Below are 18,262 nucleotides of genomic sequence, written 5' to 3'. Positions count from 1 at the left end.
GTCAATGGCTACACGCAGAGGTGGCTAAGAGATTTCACATCAGATCAAAGCCCATTGTCTCTGCTTTTGTCTCCATCAGCGGCAGGTGCAGCTGCACAACCAGCAAGACATTATTCATTGCTGTAGGTCTTGCTGAAAAAGAGATTTTCAATCTTATCGCGTTCACTTGTGGAGGAGAGACACGCTGCAGTGGAAGTGAGGTGAATGCAAAGAGAAAAAACCAATACCACCTGGAAGCTGGGCGAGACAGCAAAGCAAGACAGAAATTCATTAGACAGTTAGTTGTACGGGTTGTTTCTTTGATTGTAAATCGGATCGAGTGCATCGGACAAGTAAATGTGTTTTGCTGCTGTGCCGTTAGAAAGGTGAAGATATCTTTAGAAGCCAAACCGTTGTTGGTACTGAGCAAGAACAAGGTGATTTTACTAGAGGTAAAAGGCAAAACATTCCAATTACATTTATACCTGAAAAGTAGCAACACGTGTCTTATGATTACAGATAAAATGTGCAAAAAGGTCTGCAAATTAAGCTTAAGGAAATGAAAGCAAACTCTGACCTTCTGTTTACACAGAATGCAACATGATCACCAAGGCACACATCACCAAAGCAGTGAGACACCAGGGAAGCTCAGCAGATGAGCGGATACTCAGCGAGTTTGTCTGCTGTGAAAAGTGAGTCATCAGCCATCTCAACAGAAAATCTCTGCCTTCCTGGATAGATCAAGGTTTTAAAAATCTATATCACTTGTTTCAGAAAATAAAAAGCAATTGTCGTTCGTAGGTAACCATGGTAGCGTGAAATAAAACACACTGATGGAGTTATCCACTCCTGTGTACACTCGAGTCAGTTCTTTACTAAAAACGGCACTCAAGTTAAGGTACACAGTATTATCAACAAGATGTATTTCAGATATCAAAGCAGTCGCTGTGTGACAGAAACAACCCCATCAGTGATATGTTATTATGTAATTTCATGATTATTACAGACGCTTAAACAAGCACACTGCATTTTTATGGTGCAGCAGTCAGGGAGGGAGCAAATTTCAGTTGCAGCAATATATCATATTCAAAACTTGTCATAGTAAATAGTACTGTAGTGAAGAAGAAGTATAAAGATGCACAATGTCAGTTTTCTCAGTCACGATCTTCTACTGTTAAAATAATATGGAAAATCTTGTGAAAGATGAAGGCGACACCAGGGTGCAAAAACCCATTATTCTGAATCTTTCCTTTTATTATTTAGTTTTTACAGCTGCATGAGACCCCTGCAATCATATCCTCTCACAGCATGCACAGATCAACCTGTCATACAGGTCACAGAGGTGAGAAAATCTATGTGAGGCTCATTCAAGGTAAATCCTTCATGCTTCATGCCATAACTTTTAAAGTTAGCAGATGAACTGCATTTCACTCAAAACTCTCCTACCTCTCTCCTTTATCACCTTCCATACATTTGAGGGGTTTCACTTTGCCCTGAATAGCCTTCGCCTCTGTCTCATACTGCAGGATTCTGCATCCCTGAGTATTGGATGCTGACCAATAACACACTCACTGGCCCTATAGTGCTGATGGAAGGCTTTCTGTGCCATCTGCCAGCCATGTGAATGTACAAGTGTGGATGCAAGTGCATCTGTAAGGTTATTTCTGACTAAACAGGGCGTACAGTATGCTGTGTAAAAGCAGGGGGGAGGAAGAAAACAGAAGGGGAACAGTAACAGGCAGAGACTATGAGCTGGCGGAGGATAATGATCTTTGTTTTCAACTGCTGCCAGTAACAGGGAAGAGAAATATCACGAGACGTCAGAGGGTGGTCTGAGCCTTCTTCCTGAAATCCACCGGGATGAGAAGTAATCCTCACTACAACTATTAAATCATATAAGCACTTTCAAATGAGCGGAATTCTGCTCGTTAAAAGGAATTTTTATCCAATCCCAACTGCATTTTGAAACCAATCATGAATATTCAGATCTCAGCCAGCTTGAACTGACCTCAGTCTCACTGGGTGAAGTGAAACGCTGAAAAACAGATGTGTTTGACTGGGCTTAAAAATCCACTTTAACACAACGTTAGCTTTTGCAAATAAACCAGGCATCACTTCCCAGTAAATCAAATGTTGACTGAACTCCTGATTTTCCGTCTGTTATGGTAAATATGTTGGTGAAGCTCTGCTGGTTCTGTCCCCAGAGCAAAATTTAAACTGACAGCATTAACCTAAACAAAGCTGTGACTACCATAAGATCCCCCGCGAGGAACAACCCTTCTAGTAAGATGTTTTTTCCCTGCTGAAGGGGACTGGGTTGAATCAATGGAGTGTCATTAATTGCAGGACATGGTGGTATTCTCGGCTCCAATAATTCACAGAGGAAATGACCGTGAGCGTTATTGCACCGCACAAATCACACTGGCAGTTATCTTAGCTGATGGACAAGGAGCAGCCGGGCTTGAATGTTCCCAAGAAATGAACAAGAAATTATACATTAGAAGTGGAGGTCCATTTAAGTCACACTGTCTGAATGTAATCGAAGAAAACTGACAAGTGCTTCCCAGCTATTATCCAGCCTCTGTTGTGTATAATACAAGTTCCAGCCAAAGAGACCAACGAGGGCAGATTGATGGCATAGCCTGCCAACGGAATCACATCAGAAGTGAAAGTATTTAGTCAAAATATTGCTAATAAAGAGAAAGGACCTTATAAACTGTAGAATTTCAAAAGATAGCAAAAAATTAAAATCCACAGCCAGGTTTCATGAAACTTGGTGGGGAGGTGGAGGACGGCCAGAGGAAGAATCCATTAAATTTTGGTGTGGATCCAGACAGAGCATTGGCCTGAGCAGAGGCCCGAGCTCTCCAAATGCTCTTTAAGTTTCTGTTGCAGTATCAATGTGAATATTTTAGCACTGAGAATTTCTGGATGAATCAATTTATTGTTCGGTCTGTGAAATGTAAATAAATAGTGAAAAATGTCCTCGACGATTTCGTAAATCCCAAAAGATCCACTCTTCTAATTGTGGACTTTGTTCAAGCAACAGTTCAAAATTCCATTTACTATCCCAGCAGATACAGAAAAGCAGGAACCCGTCACATTAGAGAGGTTTGATTTTTTTTTTCTCTTTCTGATTGATTCAATATTACAGCTCCACTGAATGTAACTGTTAGTGTACTTTGAAGGGAATAAAACCAGTACATAACGGGTAATCAATCGATCTGAATACATGACAAAAAAAAGTTACATTATTTGCAATTAAGCAAAAAGCAAAATCCAAATCCAAGCTTGTTTCATGAAGAAGTTCTGCTCATTAAATCACAGCAACATTGCCCACAAATAGATTTTTTTAAAAGTGCAGATGCAAAAACAAACTCTAGCTGTCAAATTTGTAAGATTATGTGTCGTCACATCACCCATTTCCACAACAGTAGTGCGTCTCACTGTAAAAATCAGTACACAGAGTCCTTGCAAATGCAAATATGACACACACAAAAAACACAACTAGTTGGTAAAATATGCTCCAAACCGCAGAATCCAGCTTCTCGACTTCCAGGAACTCCAGTTTACTTTCTCTTAAACTAGCAAATTACTAGAATTCCAATTACTTATCACACATTTATTTTCTGAAAATGAAATGTGCACATTGAACTTACATTATGGTTTGTTTACTTTTTTGGCCTGGGGCTATGATGCAAAATAGAGAAATTCACCCTCCGAGCGCCTTATCAATGTTTGGAGACACAGGAGGGAGATACATGGCATGCGCGATGGCTCCTGCACCCACACACATAGCGGGAACCTCATAAACCAAGGCAGCTTAAGAGCCTAGTATAGCTGCTCAGGCATAACACTTTCCATGCATACAGTTTGGAGAGAGAGGTAATGAGTTGAATTACTTTGCTAAATGGAGGGGCCTGGTGCTCTGGTGTATAGCACTGTGGAGAGGTGACCTCGCGAAGCCCTGCATTTTACTTCCTGCCTCTCCGCTGAAGGGTAAGATTCAGCTGGGATTTTATCGGCAAGGTTAAGCGGGGCCTATCACTGACGGGTGGATTACAGGTAACAAACTGAGGAGGCAATTATAGCCAGAAAACATCAGTGCTGTCCAAACAAATGCAAGCCAAGAAAATATTACAAAGATGTACCTCTAAGTATTATACTTATTTAGACATAAGAAAATGAGACATTACAGTATGTGTGCATATGTGGAAGGAATAATTTGCACTCATTTTTCAAATTAACGCAATTATGAAGAAACTCTCAGAACATTATTTCTATTGATAAGATGATTGAGGAGACAAAAGACAGGCAAGGTTAAAAGCCTGACTGGGGAATAGATAATTGGGAGCATTGACTTTATAAGGTCTGAGTTGATGTAAAGGGAGGGCGTAATGCAATCATTGGCTTTCTGTAAAGTCAAATGCTTTGTGGGTCTGATTTAAACAGCCACATTAGGGTCTAAAATGCAGCTGGACAAGACAGATGTAATCCTCAACTTGCAAGTTAATTGCCGTTAGCCAGAAGACGGACGATTCATCAACATGGACGTTAGATTACATGACACAGTGGGTAGCGGACTAATACGCCAAAATCAATCACTCTGAGTCTCGAGCATGTTGTAGATTTCAGAGCAAATTGTGTGTGAGAGCGAGAGAGGCAGAGAGACCGCGGAACTTAATCACACCCATCACGAAAGCTAAATAATGACTAATGGCAAATTACTGAAAACATTGAGTTTTATAGGTTGTACATGAGGAAAAAAAAACTCAAGGGGTGATTTTATTAATGAGAGCACATTTCCTCTTTGAGCTGCTACAAAGCGGAGCGTGCACAGGTGGATTGACAGTCAGACAAAGACACAAAGAGCGCTGCCGGGTCAGTTGCACTCACTGTGTCTAGCTGCATGGGTTCATGTGTTTATCTGCTCGCTTTTGTGTCTGTATGTGTGTGTGGATTTATTTATCAGGGTCTGATCCAAGTGCCTCCAGATGCCGGTGCCATTTGCTCCCCTGCCAATCAAAGGCCACAGCAGAATGCCAGTCCCTCAGAGTCCTGTTTTACAGGCGTTTTACCTGTATGTCAGTATTACTCAAATGCTTTAGCCCTGTGGCAGCTAATTAACACAAAGGGACCATTTTTCCACAGTTGAAGCATTTATCAGCTTTGAGCGATGGGCATGAAATATTCTACACACACACAAAAAAGACAAAAAGCAAAAAAAACCCCACAACATTCTAGCATCTATGGCGCTAGAAAATACTGTGAAATAATGTAAAATAACCATCTTATAAAAATGCAGTCATTCTCCATAATAAATGTAGTTTGTAGCCTTAATATTACGTAAGATTCTTTGTTTTCTTGGGGCTTTTTTAATGTGTAATGAAGGATGTTACATGTGTAAAGACGCCTACCTGTAGGCATTGCTGAATAATGCTGAATAATAATACAAATGATCAGATTAAATATTGCAGAAAAGTGCCATTACTAGTTGGGTTTTAGCATGTAATTTAATGTACAAAATGTCAAAATGCAGTAGATAAAGTAGAATCTACTGTTAATTTTAGACAATATCAAGTGGAATCTGACTCTTTCTGTGTAATTTCACATATAAAGCTCGTAAACCTGTCAGATGTTGAACATTAAAAAAGTACCTCCACTTCCAATTAATCAACAACAAGTAAAATTAGTATTTGTTGTTCCTACAACTTGGATAAGCGTCAAGACTTTTGACAGGGACTGTAATTCAACAGCTCTCAGCCTCATTAAGGACGAGGACCATGCCTTTCATCTACAACGATCAAACACAACACAACTAAAATAACAATCACAAAACAACTCATTTAACATTCCCATGGTTCTGTGTGCTGGCCAACACGGAAATATCCACAGCCTCCACAGATCTCTACTGTATTAAACACATGAAATGACCTGTAATGCTCTTAATCTCCTGACAGCAGTTGACATTATAATAATCCTGGTACCTGATCTAAATGATGGAGTGACTTGTTCACTGTAGTTATATCCAACTATCACTGTTTATGAGAATAAATTGGTTATAAATCTGAACAGTGTTTTTTATATTAAACTGAATGGATATGACACTACTGGAAGCGCATTAATTCAACACCTTTGCCGTGAACAAATAATGTTATTATGAAAGATACTGTTCATTTTAACAAACAAATTTATGTACAATTAAATAATTAATACTTCTTTCTCTGTTATTGTCATTACTATACATTCACAAGCCTAAAACTAAATGTAACAGTTTTATCTATTTATGTGAAAAATAAATTGTAATTTTCTTCAAAAAAATGGAAACTTTATGGTTGTTCAGCTAAAGGTTTATGTTTTATTTCACCATAGACATGAATTCAGTTCATTTAGTCATTTTTATTAAGAGTATTTTTTTATATATTTTAAAATTAAGCAAAAATGTGAAAAAAATGGAAAAAATCTGTTAAGCTACGGTTGTTTTACAGTGTAGCTGAAGCGCATTTTGTTAAGTGATAAATATTTGCGAACACAACAGAGTCTGAGAGGAAATCCCAGGATTAAACCCTGAAAAGTTACAATCCTTAAGATTTCATTGTAAAAAAACTGTAAATGATACAAATCCCAGTTAATTTCCATTGGCTGTGTTGAAAATCTGATGTCGTCTTGACAGATTATGTGACATGTGCATGCTCACAAATAACTTGCAATGTGTAAATGCACCACGTCTTATTTTCTGAAGCGAATCTGTGCACGTTTGCTATTTCAATTTAGAGCAGAAAGAGCATTGGATTACATTGCACATCGCAACGTAAACTAGTGTACAGAAAATCAACTAATAACAAGAAGGATTATAACCGTGAACAGATTAATCCAAATCCTCCAAAAGCATAATAAAACGTAACACTGATAGTGACGTGACAACGTGAAGCATTATCAATCTCTGTCTACATTCTCCAAATGTGCATTTACGAACGGACACCGCATTATACATTTATCATTGCCGGGGTCAGACGAGCTTCTGCAGAGATAATGGATTTTTTTAAAGGACTGGCATGCTGTTAAATTAAGTGTCCACAGGTTAGGCGCATCTCACGTACCAGGTTAATGGAAAAAACACCAGGAGAATGTGATAACATTTGCCAGTGCTACCCACACTTTTTCACGCCAATGAACCACCTTTCCCAAGGAGGTTGAGTTACTGACATCATCTTTGACATTTACACTCATCAAGTTGCTGCCCAATGCATGTCTGAGAAAAGGCCACTTGATTGCAGCACGTATGACATATAGATGACCTGGTATTTTTTCATTCTGGTTATTACAAATTGTGTCTTGCCTGCAGACACGCACCTTGACAGAAGGTCTTTACCAAGATCCATCCATCTTGAGGAGCTATTCTGTTGTACTTCAAAGCGCCGACTCAAAACTAGCAATAAATAAAAAAGAGAAAAATTAGGGAATGACAAGAGAGCAACAAACTGCCTACATGTACGTCATGGAGAAACACATCCGTCCCAATTGCATTGCTGATTCTGGCACAGATTAGCATAGCCTGTAAAGAATTGCTGATATCACTAAAACAGGCTATACTAATTAAAGCCAGAATCATCAATTCAGATCTTCGGACACCTTGACCCCTAAAAATGGAAGAGAGTTTTTGGTTCCAAGTGAAGCTGAAGTTGGAAGCAAATCAAACATTAACATCAGAAAGTGAGAAGATGAAAGAAGAGCGCAAGAGGAATTGGATGCTACCTTTGTAAAATTCTTAAAAATAGAAAAACTTTAAATGTAACAATTTGCATTCTTCACATAATACATAAAACATTCTATCCTGTTAGAAGAAAAAGGGGGATTAAACAGTGTTGTGTTCACATCACTTAAATGGGGTGATGAAAACACTGAGAGTTTGCAAATCCCTTTTGACACTGAGCGTTCAACACACGGTTCATTTCACTTCAGAGCAGCACAGGAGCGGAAAAAGGGCCTACAGAACAGATGTCCCGTTGTTCATATAAGTGGTCTTTATCAAACAACAGAAATCATAGCTGGGAATTAAACCACACACAAAGAATCACACCAGGACTGGCTTCTCAGTGACACCCTGCATACAATGGATGGCTTGGTGAAAGAGAAATGAAGAGAGCAGGTGTAAGAAAAAGAATGAGAAAGAAAATGAACACCCAAGGAGGGTTAGGAAGGCACAGTATGACAGGAAACAAATGAATAGAGAACTGCGTTTTGAGATAAGGAAAACATACATTCTGATTCAGACCCCAGCTCAGCGCAGTACGAACTGCCCAGTGTAGCCGAAGCAAAAAGACTGCAGAATTTCCCACACAGAAGAGCAGAACGACGACCAGGACAGATGAGTCAAAAGCCCTAATAGTGAAGATGCTTTACTGGCTTTGACTCTCAGACTATATGTCAAAGAGATGACGCTTCCTGTGTTTGCTTTGGTTTGCTCTCTGAAACCTTTGTGAATAAAACACCAGAGAGTATGCACGTTTGACAGAATTGTCCAACAAAAAATTGGCACTCGGGATGCTCTGCTCAGAAGTCTCAATCCGTTACCGTCTACCAGCGGCTTCGCAGATGTGGAAGCTGCAATAATTTATCATCATAATGATAAAGACCTAAGATACGGTGTTCAGCAGATATGGTTTCCTGATGCATCATTGTGACGCATGCCTGGACGTGTATCACTGACCTGGAGAAGGAAAAATTCCTGAGGGGTTGTGTAAACCAAATAACTAAACCGAGATGACAGAAGGTCAAAAGACAAAAGGAAGAAAGAGTGTTTGCTCATTTTTAAAATTCTTTTTCTAGGATAACTGGCTAATTCGTTGAGTAATTTGGGGAGATTCTGGAATGAATTCATATCTATAAAGGGAAGCATAACTGTCTGAAACATGTTCTTCCAGGTGTTCCACCATTGAACTGGTGAAGATTTTAAATTACAACCAAACTACTAACTCAAACACACAAATATTTAAATTGTGGGCACCAGACACTGCTAATAAGAACTGTTCTAGTATACTGCAGCCATTTACTGTAAGGCCTCAGGCATGGAATGTTAACAAAACTAAGCTAAGCTAAGTGACACTGTATTTAGATACAGCATGCTAATTCATGTGATGTTGTTGGGAATACCGATCGTTTTGCAGATACTTCACTATGAAACAAAAATTTCACCCTCATTATGGTGCCGGATGACAATTTAACCCAACTTATCTTGATTCATCCTGGGGGGAACACAAATATCAGAAATTTCACAGCAACACATCCAAAAGTTGTTGAGACCAAACCAAACCAAAAGTCAACATCAATCAAGTCATTAGCGTTCATCCAATGGAGACCATGAATCTCTGTGTAAGTCTTATGGTGACTCACAATCTGGTCTGAAATGCTGCACCACACCAAGATCCAACAGCGCCATTTTTACAATCGCGAACCTTGCTTCCAGGGCTGAAATTCAACTTTCGTACATGACAGTTTAACTGATCTGGCAGATCGACCAGCAATGTAATCCTTAACCAAACATGTGGTGGAAGTTCAAATACAATATCCAAAGACGCATACTATATGCATAAAATATGGATGACATTGAGACACAGAAAAAGAAAATTTCCAACTGCACTTAGAAAACATCATTAGAAAACATTTTCCTCCTTCAAATAATAAGCTGCGGCCTTGCAATGCGCAATAAAAGCTTGAATTGCCTTGTTGCAGTCGATAACTTTTACTGCTAAAACAACAGCTCTAGGGTGGAGTCATTCTGAGCTAATAAAAGTTAAGTATCCTGATTATACTATGCTCTACATGTATGTGCATTTGAGTTATATTTGCATTATAAAGTAGGTCATTCACACATTTCTAGTTGCTCCTTGTTTCCAAATCACATTGCCAGCTCACAAATATTTCCTGTAGTCTGGATATAACCTGAAAAAACAGCATTTCCAAGTTATAGCTAACCACTATAGTCAACAAAACTTCAGTGTGTAGCAGATATACATTAAAACTGCTGGGGTATCTAGTGAGAGGCGATAGTGTGCAGGTTGTTTTAAATATTGCAAACATGTTTCTGAGTTGATGTTGTTTCCACCAGTGCATTCTGTATCTGCAGAATAACATGTCTACAGGCAAACTGAAGAACTCCACAAATCAACACTGCCACATAAAAAATATATTTATGTCACAGGAGAGCCGTTGGAGAGACGATCTGGACACTGTCTCCAGCAGGTATGGGACTGTGTGTTCTGGCATCTGAAGTTAGAAGGACAATAAAAGCAGGGAATTTTGTGGAGGGAGGGGAAAGGAAACCAGAGGAGGGAGTTTTGCAAAAAAAGTTTGCTTCTCAAGTTTTCTTCCGATGAGAGAGTTCATAATTTTCCTTTTAGCTTCACTATGGGCCTTATTTAGGGAAGTGGATGTAATAATGAGAACAAAAAAAGTGGGTGGGAGTGGAGAAAGACAGCTACGCCACATTTCCATTTACTAAAAGCACTATATCTCACACAAAGTTTGCTCAAAAGTGATGTAAATGCACTTGAATTAAAGCTGAGTCTTGGCACGTTAATGTGATTGTTTTATTTTAAATTGAATGAGCCGAAGCAACACAAGTGTGCAACTGTCCATATACTTATGGTAGGAACTGTACTGCACATACTGAGAGAGAACACAGTTTATGTGCTTATGATTCTTTAGAGAAATGTGTGGTGATAAAGTTGTCTCATATGGCCATTTGCAGTGTAGGAGATAATAAATGACATCTTTAAAATGTTGAAGCTGTAAGTGAATTGGTCCCATGGAGTCTGATTGCAATAGCTTTGTATAAGAAAACACTTTGAAACTGCCTATATCAAGCTTTCTGTGAGCACAGCTTCAAGGGCAAGAATATAGCGCTTACAGTACCACTAAGGTGATAATAACATTTTTGAAAAAGTAACTGAAAGGCATAATAAGTTCTCAGATATGCTAGGACAGGAGACCAACGGCACAGAAGATTAGTTCAGGGCATAGAGCTTCTTCTTTTTGCAGCAGGAATAATCCATCATAGAAAAGACAGCTCGCCGTGGAGCAAACATATTGACAGAAAGAGGAAACAATTTAAGTTAAGGCTGCCCTTGGACAAAGCAGTAAGTGGATGATCTGGTAAAGTGCAGGAATGGGACTTGGCTAAAGGGCTGTGCAATATGGCTGAAAACCAAATTAGGCTCATTACGTGCAACATATTATGTGCCTTCATCCCTTGAAGCCTCAGCGGGTGAGTTACTGAGCGAGAAAAGACTACAGAGGACTGGAGAGGAGCAATAGCAATTATTACTAAATATCAGAAACACCATTCACATCAAACTAACAACAGCAGCTATTGAAACATCACAACATATTACAACTGTTTGCCACATAGAGGGCGTATAGCACACTTTAGTGGAAGTGACACCACATCCTGTCTTGACATGACAGCACCTCTAAGTCCAGACTCCAGAATAAAAAGTCATCAGACACAATGTCACAGACACAGCTGTGGCTCTGCCCCATCCCAGCTGTGGTGCTTTTTTCTCTCTTTAATACCCATGACTTCTTCAATCTGTCTCCAGAGGCTTCACCTCATATCCACAGGGTCACTCCATCTCGGCACTGCTGTGTTTTTGAGGTTCACCAGTGTCCGCTAGCAGCTAATACACATGACACATACACAAAAAGGCTCGACACTGCAGAGTAAAAGATGGAATGAAGAAGAGACAGCATTTACAAAATGTTATTTTGACGTACGCTGTGGTCAGACTTGTCTGTCCCAAACATAACATGTATTTAAAGTCATCCTATGAGACATATCATCAAAAAAATAAGGTTTAAACACTGTTTGATGATTGAAAATGTAACTGTTAATGGAAGAATTGTACATATTCTCAACCTCTAAAAAATCCGTGATCCTCAAATGTACAGAATAAAATGCATACTATGTAATAAATGACCTCTTCACAGGAATGAAATGTCCCCAGCTGATGAGCAAGATTATCAAATAGTCCCGGCAAGACATCCTTTCCAATAGTCGAACAGCTATGTAAAGGCCCATCCAAATCTTATTCAGGGTAACCCGTTGTGTGACGGTTACACCAGCTGTCACGGAAAAAGGTTTGACTCGAATAACAAGGGAAGAGAGTCACACAAAAAAAATGTACAGCAGCCAGATATTTCAGTGAAGACGCAAACAAACTGACAGCAAAGAGTCGAGGTGAGAAAAGAGTCACTGCACGTCTATTGCATCAACTCTTAGCCAGAGCTTTTCAAGTGCTGCAGCTGGTTAAACACTGCGTTTGATCTTTTGTGCGAGGGACTAAAATTGGCTCGTTGTGTCCAAACTTCCCAACACACAGATTAAAAAATATTATAGAAAAAAAGGCAACACCAGTTTCTTTTCCAGGTATTTAGCACTAACAAGAAGTGATGAATAAGTGTGCTGCTGTCTTATGTGAATATAAAAACTGGAATTTGGAATCGACAGATACTAAATAATGAATGACCTCAGATCAGACGAGACGACCCGCTGAATTAAAGCATATTACTAAGCGGAGGAAAAGAAACTAACAAGGCCAGGATTTGGATCAGGATTTGGGCCAAAATTTCAGATTTGTGCATTCCTAGAAAACACACATACTTTGCACTGCTTAAACAGAAGTGGAAAAAACTATTAATGATGACTGAGATGCCCATTTGACACAGCTCAAGAGTTTCTAAAGAGAGTAAAAGCAAACATTGGAGAACTTTAAAAATGCTTATTCCTGCTATAGTTTGATCAAAACACAGTGTGGATGGTTCAGCAGAGTGAGTTCAGTGTAAATGTGTGTGTGTGTGTGTGTGTGTGTGTGTGTGTGTGTGTGTGTGTGTGTGTGTGTGTGTGTGCATCCATGTGTGTGTTAATGGACTTAGATTTTCTTAACTTAGTCAAAGATTATTCTTTAATTGCAAGTATGAGCTCCTGGGAACTGCAGCTGAACACCAAATAGGTTTTTAAAACGCTTCAAGTATTATAATACAGAATCCCACTGGCTTACAAAGTCCCATTGGGCTGGTTTCCCTCACTATAATTCACCTTTTGTTCTTGCAATCACTTCATTGGTTTGACTTTGACAGACACAGTGAGGATATCCAGCAAAAAGATTATGACAGAGACTAAGAATACTGTGGCTTTAACATTGGACAAAATGCAAAAATTCTGTATGCAGTTATGATTAAATAGCAAATTCTGAAACTGATCTAGAGAAGGAAGCAAAGAATAAGGAGGTAATTCACTGAAATTGAGGATTTTCTTCACAAAGAGCCTGTAAGGTGAAGCACAAATCAGTGTTGCCGATTTCACCAAAGTTTTCTTAATCACTGCAGAAAATTAGAGTTTCCAAGACTGAATGATGCATTTTGCGGAGATCTTCTTCAAAATTACAAAATGAGAGGGTAGTGATGAGAAAATTTCTTCTGACGATTGTAATTTCCTACCAGAAAATAGGCTTCATTAAAGTGCCCATATGACACTTCATCTTTTTTGAACAGTGAGTCTCACATGTCTCCAGAATGTGTATTTGAAGTTTCAGCTCAAAGTACAGCACAGATCATTAATTCTACCATGACTGGAACACCCCTGGTTTTAGCTTTGTTCCAAATGAGCTGCTTCAGTGTCCATAGCTTTAAATCCAACTGAGCTGCTGCTGCTGCTGCTGCTGCCTACACACCTCTGAGGAAGAGAGCTGCAAGTACGCCTCAATCAAAGACTGCATTCCAGTATCCATACGACTACACTGTATGGAAAAAGATTGAGTATGTCCCAATGTGTGGTATGGCTAATATAGAATGACAAAAATACCAGGATGTCCTATTACATCCAGTCGAAGTTTGCAGGATGCAAGCCAGCATGCTTTTCTGGCCATTCTGACCCATAATCCACTGCGCAGTATAAACAAGCTTGAGTCGCCAACAGCAAACAAACAGATGACGGCTCATTTTGCACTACAGACCGTTCAAAGTTTAAGGCACAATATTATGGCTAAGTAATAATTCCCAGTTGTACACATACTACATGAAACAGTACGTAGTACAGTGGGCCCTCATCTATCGCAGGGGTTACGTTCCAGACCACCCACAGTAGACAAAAATCCACCAAGTAGGGACCATATTTACTTTATTATTTATATATATTTTAAGGCTGATGCTGTGGTTGCTGAGACAATCAGCGTCCAGCGCTGTACGCCACATATTTTATTTAGATTAAAGATTCTTTTAATATTTTTTAATTATTATTTTAATATATTTTTTTTATATTGTTTTGAATTTTTAGGATAGAAAATGCTTAATTCACCACAAAAATAATTAAAATAATGTTGCAGAACCAGTCGCTATGAGTGAACTGTTGTGCTGCAATGCACCATGAGAGTTCAAAGGTGTTGGGGGTTTAAATGCCATTATTGTGGTTTATGTTAGCCTTACGGTGTCATTGGTGTTTGTGTTTTATTGTGTTTTTGTCGTTTACTCAGCCTAGTTAGTTTGGTTAAAAGTATGTTGTCAGACCGTGAGTGTGAAGTGTGTTTGATAACTTCCTGCTCCATTCCTTGAAAATTTGTTCATTACATGTTTCAAAATAAAAGCATCTGTCAGTTACAGAATGCATAAAGACAGATATCCTTTCTCTGTGGTCGTTCATCAACGCAGCTTGCCATAACAATAAATATATAAAAATACATATATACCACAAAATCCCATGATATAGTGAAAATCCGCGACATCAAATGCAATTTAAAATCTGTGATACAGTGAGACCGCGAAAAGTGAACTGCAATATGGCGAGGGACCAATGTAAATACTTAAAGTAAAAAGAAAAAAATGCGTGATTCGAAACGCAGCATATTTTGTTTTTCCCGTTGTGACATCACAACAGGCTGCAAACGTGAACAGCTCATTCAGAAGCACATTTTCTGATCTACAGAGAAAGGAAAGAAATAATATTTTGTGGGTCTCAAGGGACACAGAGTGATGTTCAAAAATGATTAAAACATTTTTGATTTTGTATAACACGGTTCCTCCTTTCAGGCCTAAAGCATATGTCCTAAAGTTTTATGGAACATCAATAAACCCAGTGTGTTTAAACATCCTCCAGTGACGTCTTCAAATGTCGGTTTCAGGTAAACAAAATTACTCAAAGCATTCTGAACCTTAAACCAGTGATTACAATCTGTCACTAAACATCATCCAGCACAAAGAAACTAATGGTTGAAACGAATGAGACAAAACAAACACATTACATAAGACAGGTAATCCTCTTGTAAGAAATGAGGTGACAGAAATGCTTTTCTCTGCCTTCCTACTCACAAACTAATGCTTCTTGTCCATATCTCTTGTATACCCACCTCCTGTTGCCGAGAACTCAAATTAAATGCATGCTGACTGAATTCTATCCGATGCTTGAGTGCTTTTAACCACTTTGGCTGTTACCCACACTCACAGATACGCTGGGTGACAAAGTGTAAACCCACTGAACTCCTTACAGACTAATAGCATCTACACTGTTCATATGCACCATTTCTCTAATGACAAATGATTCTTGCCTTTGGCCAGTTAATGAAATTTGTTTTAATGTTTTTCTTGATTTTAATGTTGTTTTTTGTGAGCGTATGTTTCACTTACAGAGATTGCATTGATTATAGCCCGAGGTTCTGTGCTTTCAAATGAATGCAAGTCTGATATCAATCATTGCTGCAGTGCAAGACCTGATTTCTAAAAAGACACACTTTTGCCCAAGGATACTTCATTTGGTACCAAAATGAACATAGAGGAGCTTCACAGTGTTACACACCAAGTACAATGTAACATCATGTCATGAGATCCCAATGCGTGTAACACTCAGGGGTTGAATTTTATTACTTTGAAGCAAGGTTATAGTTTGATAATTATTGCCCTATGTTTTCATTCTTTCATACTGATTTGAAAGCAATTATTTTCATCATGATAACTTGTAATCCATATGTTTCAGAACATACATAAAATAATAAAGCACAACCTACAGTGTGGTGGAGGTAATATTACATCAAAGCCACTATTTTCTAATATTTGGTCACTATGAAGTCACCCCAGTGGGAATCAGACCTTCTCATATGTGTGTAAAGTTACTATTTTGGTCACACTAGACACTAAATCCCAGAAAAAACTGAACCTGGATTCTGCAAAGTCACGACTATAATGTCAGACCAAACAACCAATATCCTAAACTCTTCAACTGTGGATCCAACACACTTATGTATCTTTGCCAGTTGCTAAGAAACTGTCTCTCACCCTTATCATGACTCTAATACTTTGCCTTCAACAATGTTTCTAGGGTGCTTGTTGTAATCAAACCACTTGTTTCAATCAGACCACACATATGCTGCGTTTCCAGGCTCTCTATTTCCCCGGGAGCCTAATCACATTACGCATTATTACACATCACATTTGTTATTGTAAGTGGAAGTAGTGGAAGTAGTATGAGTGTTTTGCTATTGTGCTTGTTGCTGTCAGGCTAATATTTTTATTATTATTACGCCTGTTTATTTTTTCCAGTCATGTGTGTGCTGATATTTAGTTTCCACAGGTAATAACTTACAGATGGTCTGCAGCCACCACTGAGGACTGCTGCCCTACATGGGCCTTCGCTCATGCTAATAACAAATTGCCTGGAATGTGCATCCAAATTAAGATCAAGCATGATTCACCAACACATGGGTACTTAGTGTTTAGTGGTCTACAGGGGTTTCAAGGAAGAGACATATGTTTTCTGACAAATACATTTAGCAAATAGTGATATTTCTATATTTGTTAACAACTAACAAGTTCTGCTTGTGTATATTCCGTGCCTCACATGTCTTATTGTTCTCCTGTGTTGGCCAGAAACCATCCTGCTCACACAAAAACTCATTAGAAAACCAAACGTACATTAATACGTGGCTGAAAATAGTCCATAGCAGGGTTAGGAAGTTAGAATGTACTGAGACATGAACTAGAACATTGTCAATTTTGGATTTTTTTCATGGGATGACAATTAGAAAACAACTCTTGCCAGTCTTATTCTCAATGAGAATACCAATCTGCCAAAACATTGAAACCACCTGGCTAATCCTGTTGTTGAAATATTTTTGACATTGGAGTATGGACATGGGACCTCAGGGGGTGGTCTGTGATGTCTGGTATGAGGACAAACATAAGATTGTTCAGTTTTTGTGGGATTTAAGTTGGAGCCTTCATAGATCAGGCTTGTTCTGCTAGCATTTTGGAGACCTTGGGCCTTTTATTTATGTTCCTTGAGCTGTTCCTGAGCATTTTTGTAGTGAAGAAGGCCATATTGTCCTACTGGGGGATGCGGCTGGTATCAGTGTGTACCATGGGGGTCCACTTGGCCTGAAATTGTGTTTAGGTGGGTGGTACGTGTAAAAGTAACATCCACCCGAATGCCAGGACCCAAGGTTTCCCAGCAGACCATTGCATTGTCAGGAGATGATCCATGTTATTCCCTTCACCTGTCAGTTGTTTTAATGTTTTGGCTGATTGGTGTATTTGTAGTTTAAGCACAGCCAATGTGATCGCAGTGGGGGCAGTGAGCATGTCATGGAACACTAAGATGCAAAGAGACAACTGCAGTCTTTCACAAGTGATCATTATCTAACACCATGTCTTTATCCACACACACACACACACACACACACACACACACACACACACACACACACACACACACGTTGTTTGTAAAAGTCTCACTTACACCATTGAAGGCACTGTCTGATAAATCATCAGTACATACTTTGGTCACTGAAGACGGTATCCTAAATTAAGTGATAAAGATTTGTTTTTGTTCACATGGAAGGTTATCTTCACTTAGACTAAAGGGGAAAATAGTAACTCTTAAGCATGGCCGAGTAAATCAATGCTTTAGGGAGGAAAAGAAGACAAAACAATCAATCTACATCGAACACTCTTTTCACTAAGGCGGCAATGATAAAAGCTGTTACATAATGTGTCCTGTTTTAGAGGACTTCATTTGAAATGTATCGCATGAGCATTAACAAATGGCTCGGAGCTGCAGACAGCTGACAGTGGGAGAGATGGGGTCATCTGCGAAGACGAGGGATTATCTCACTGTTAACTCACCAAAAGTTGCTGGGAGGTGAAGTGTCTGGAGGTCACCTTTCAGCGGAGTGCCTTTTGGTGTCCATGCTGTCAACTGGGGGTGCACGATTATCCTCCTCCAGCCAGATCATATCGTCTG

General features: G+C 39.1%; 1 protein-coding gene across 4 annotated transcripts in view; it reads right to left on the bottom strand.

Annotated features, from left to right (window-relative positions):
* chrm3a (cholinergic receptor, muscarinic 3a) overlaps positions 1-18,262 on the bottom strand; it is an 81,194-nt gene that overhangs the window by 36,427 nt on the left and 26,505 nt on the right. For 2 of the 4 annotated variants that reach the window (XM_022198362.2, XM_051960072.1), the window contains exons 2-3: positions 18,145-18,259; positions 7,333-7,408 (exon numbers count right to left, since the gene is read on the bottom strand). The exons of 1 other annotated variant lie outside the window; for it this stretch is intronic. The gene's annotated coding sequence lies outside the window, so the exon portion shown is untranslated. The remainder of the gene's footprint in view (positions 1-7,332; positions 7,409-18,144; positions 18,260-18,262) is intronic. One more of the 4 variants, XM_022198361.2, reaches the window with a different exon arrangement.

This window comes from Acanthochromis polyacanthus, chromosome 15, assembly GCF_021347895.1.
Source record: "Acanthochromis polyacanthus isolate Apoly-LR-REF ecotype Palm Island chromosome 15, KAUST_Apoly_ChrSc, whole genome shotgun sequence".
Classification (NCBI taxonomy): domain Eukaryota; kingdom Metazoa; phylum Chordata; class Actinopteri; family Pomacentridae; genus Acanthochromis; species Acanthochromis polyacanthus.
This window is presented reverse-complemented; position numbering and strand designations above follow the sequence as displayed.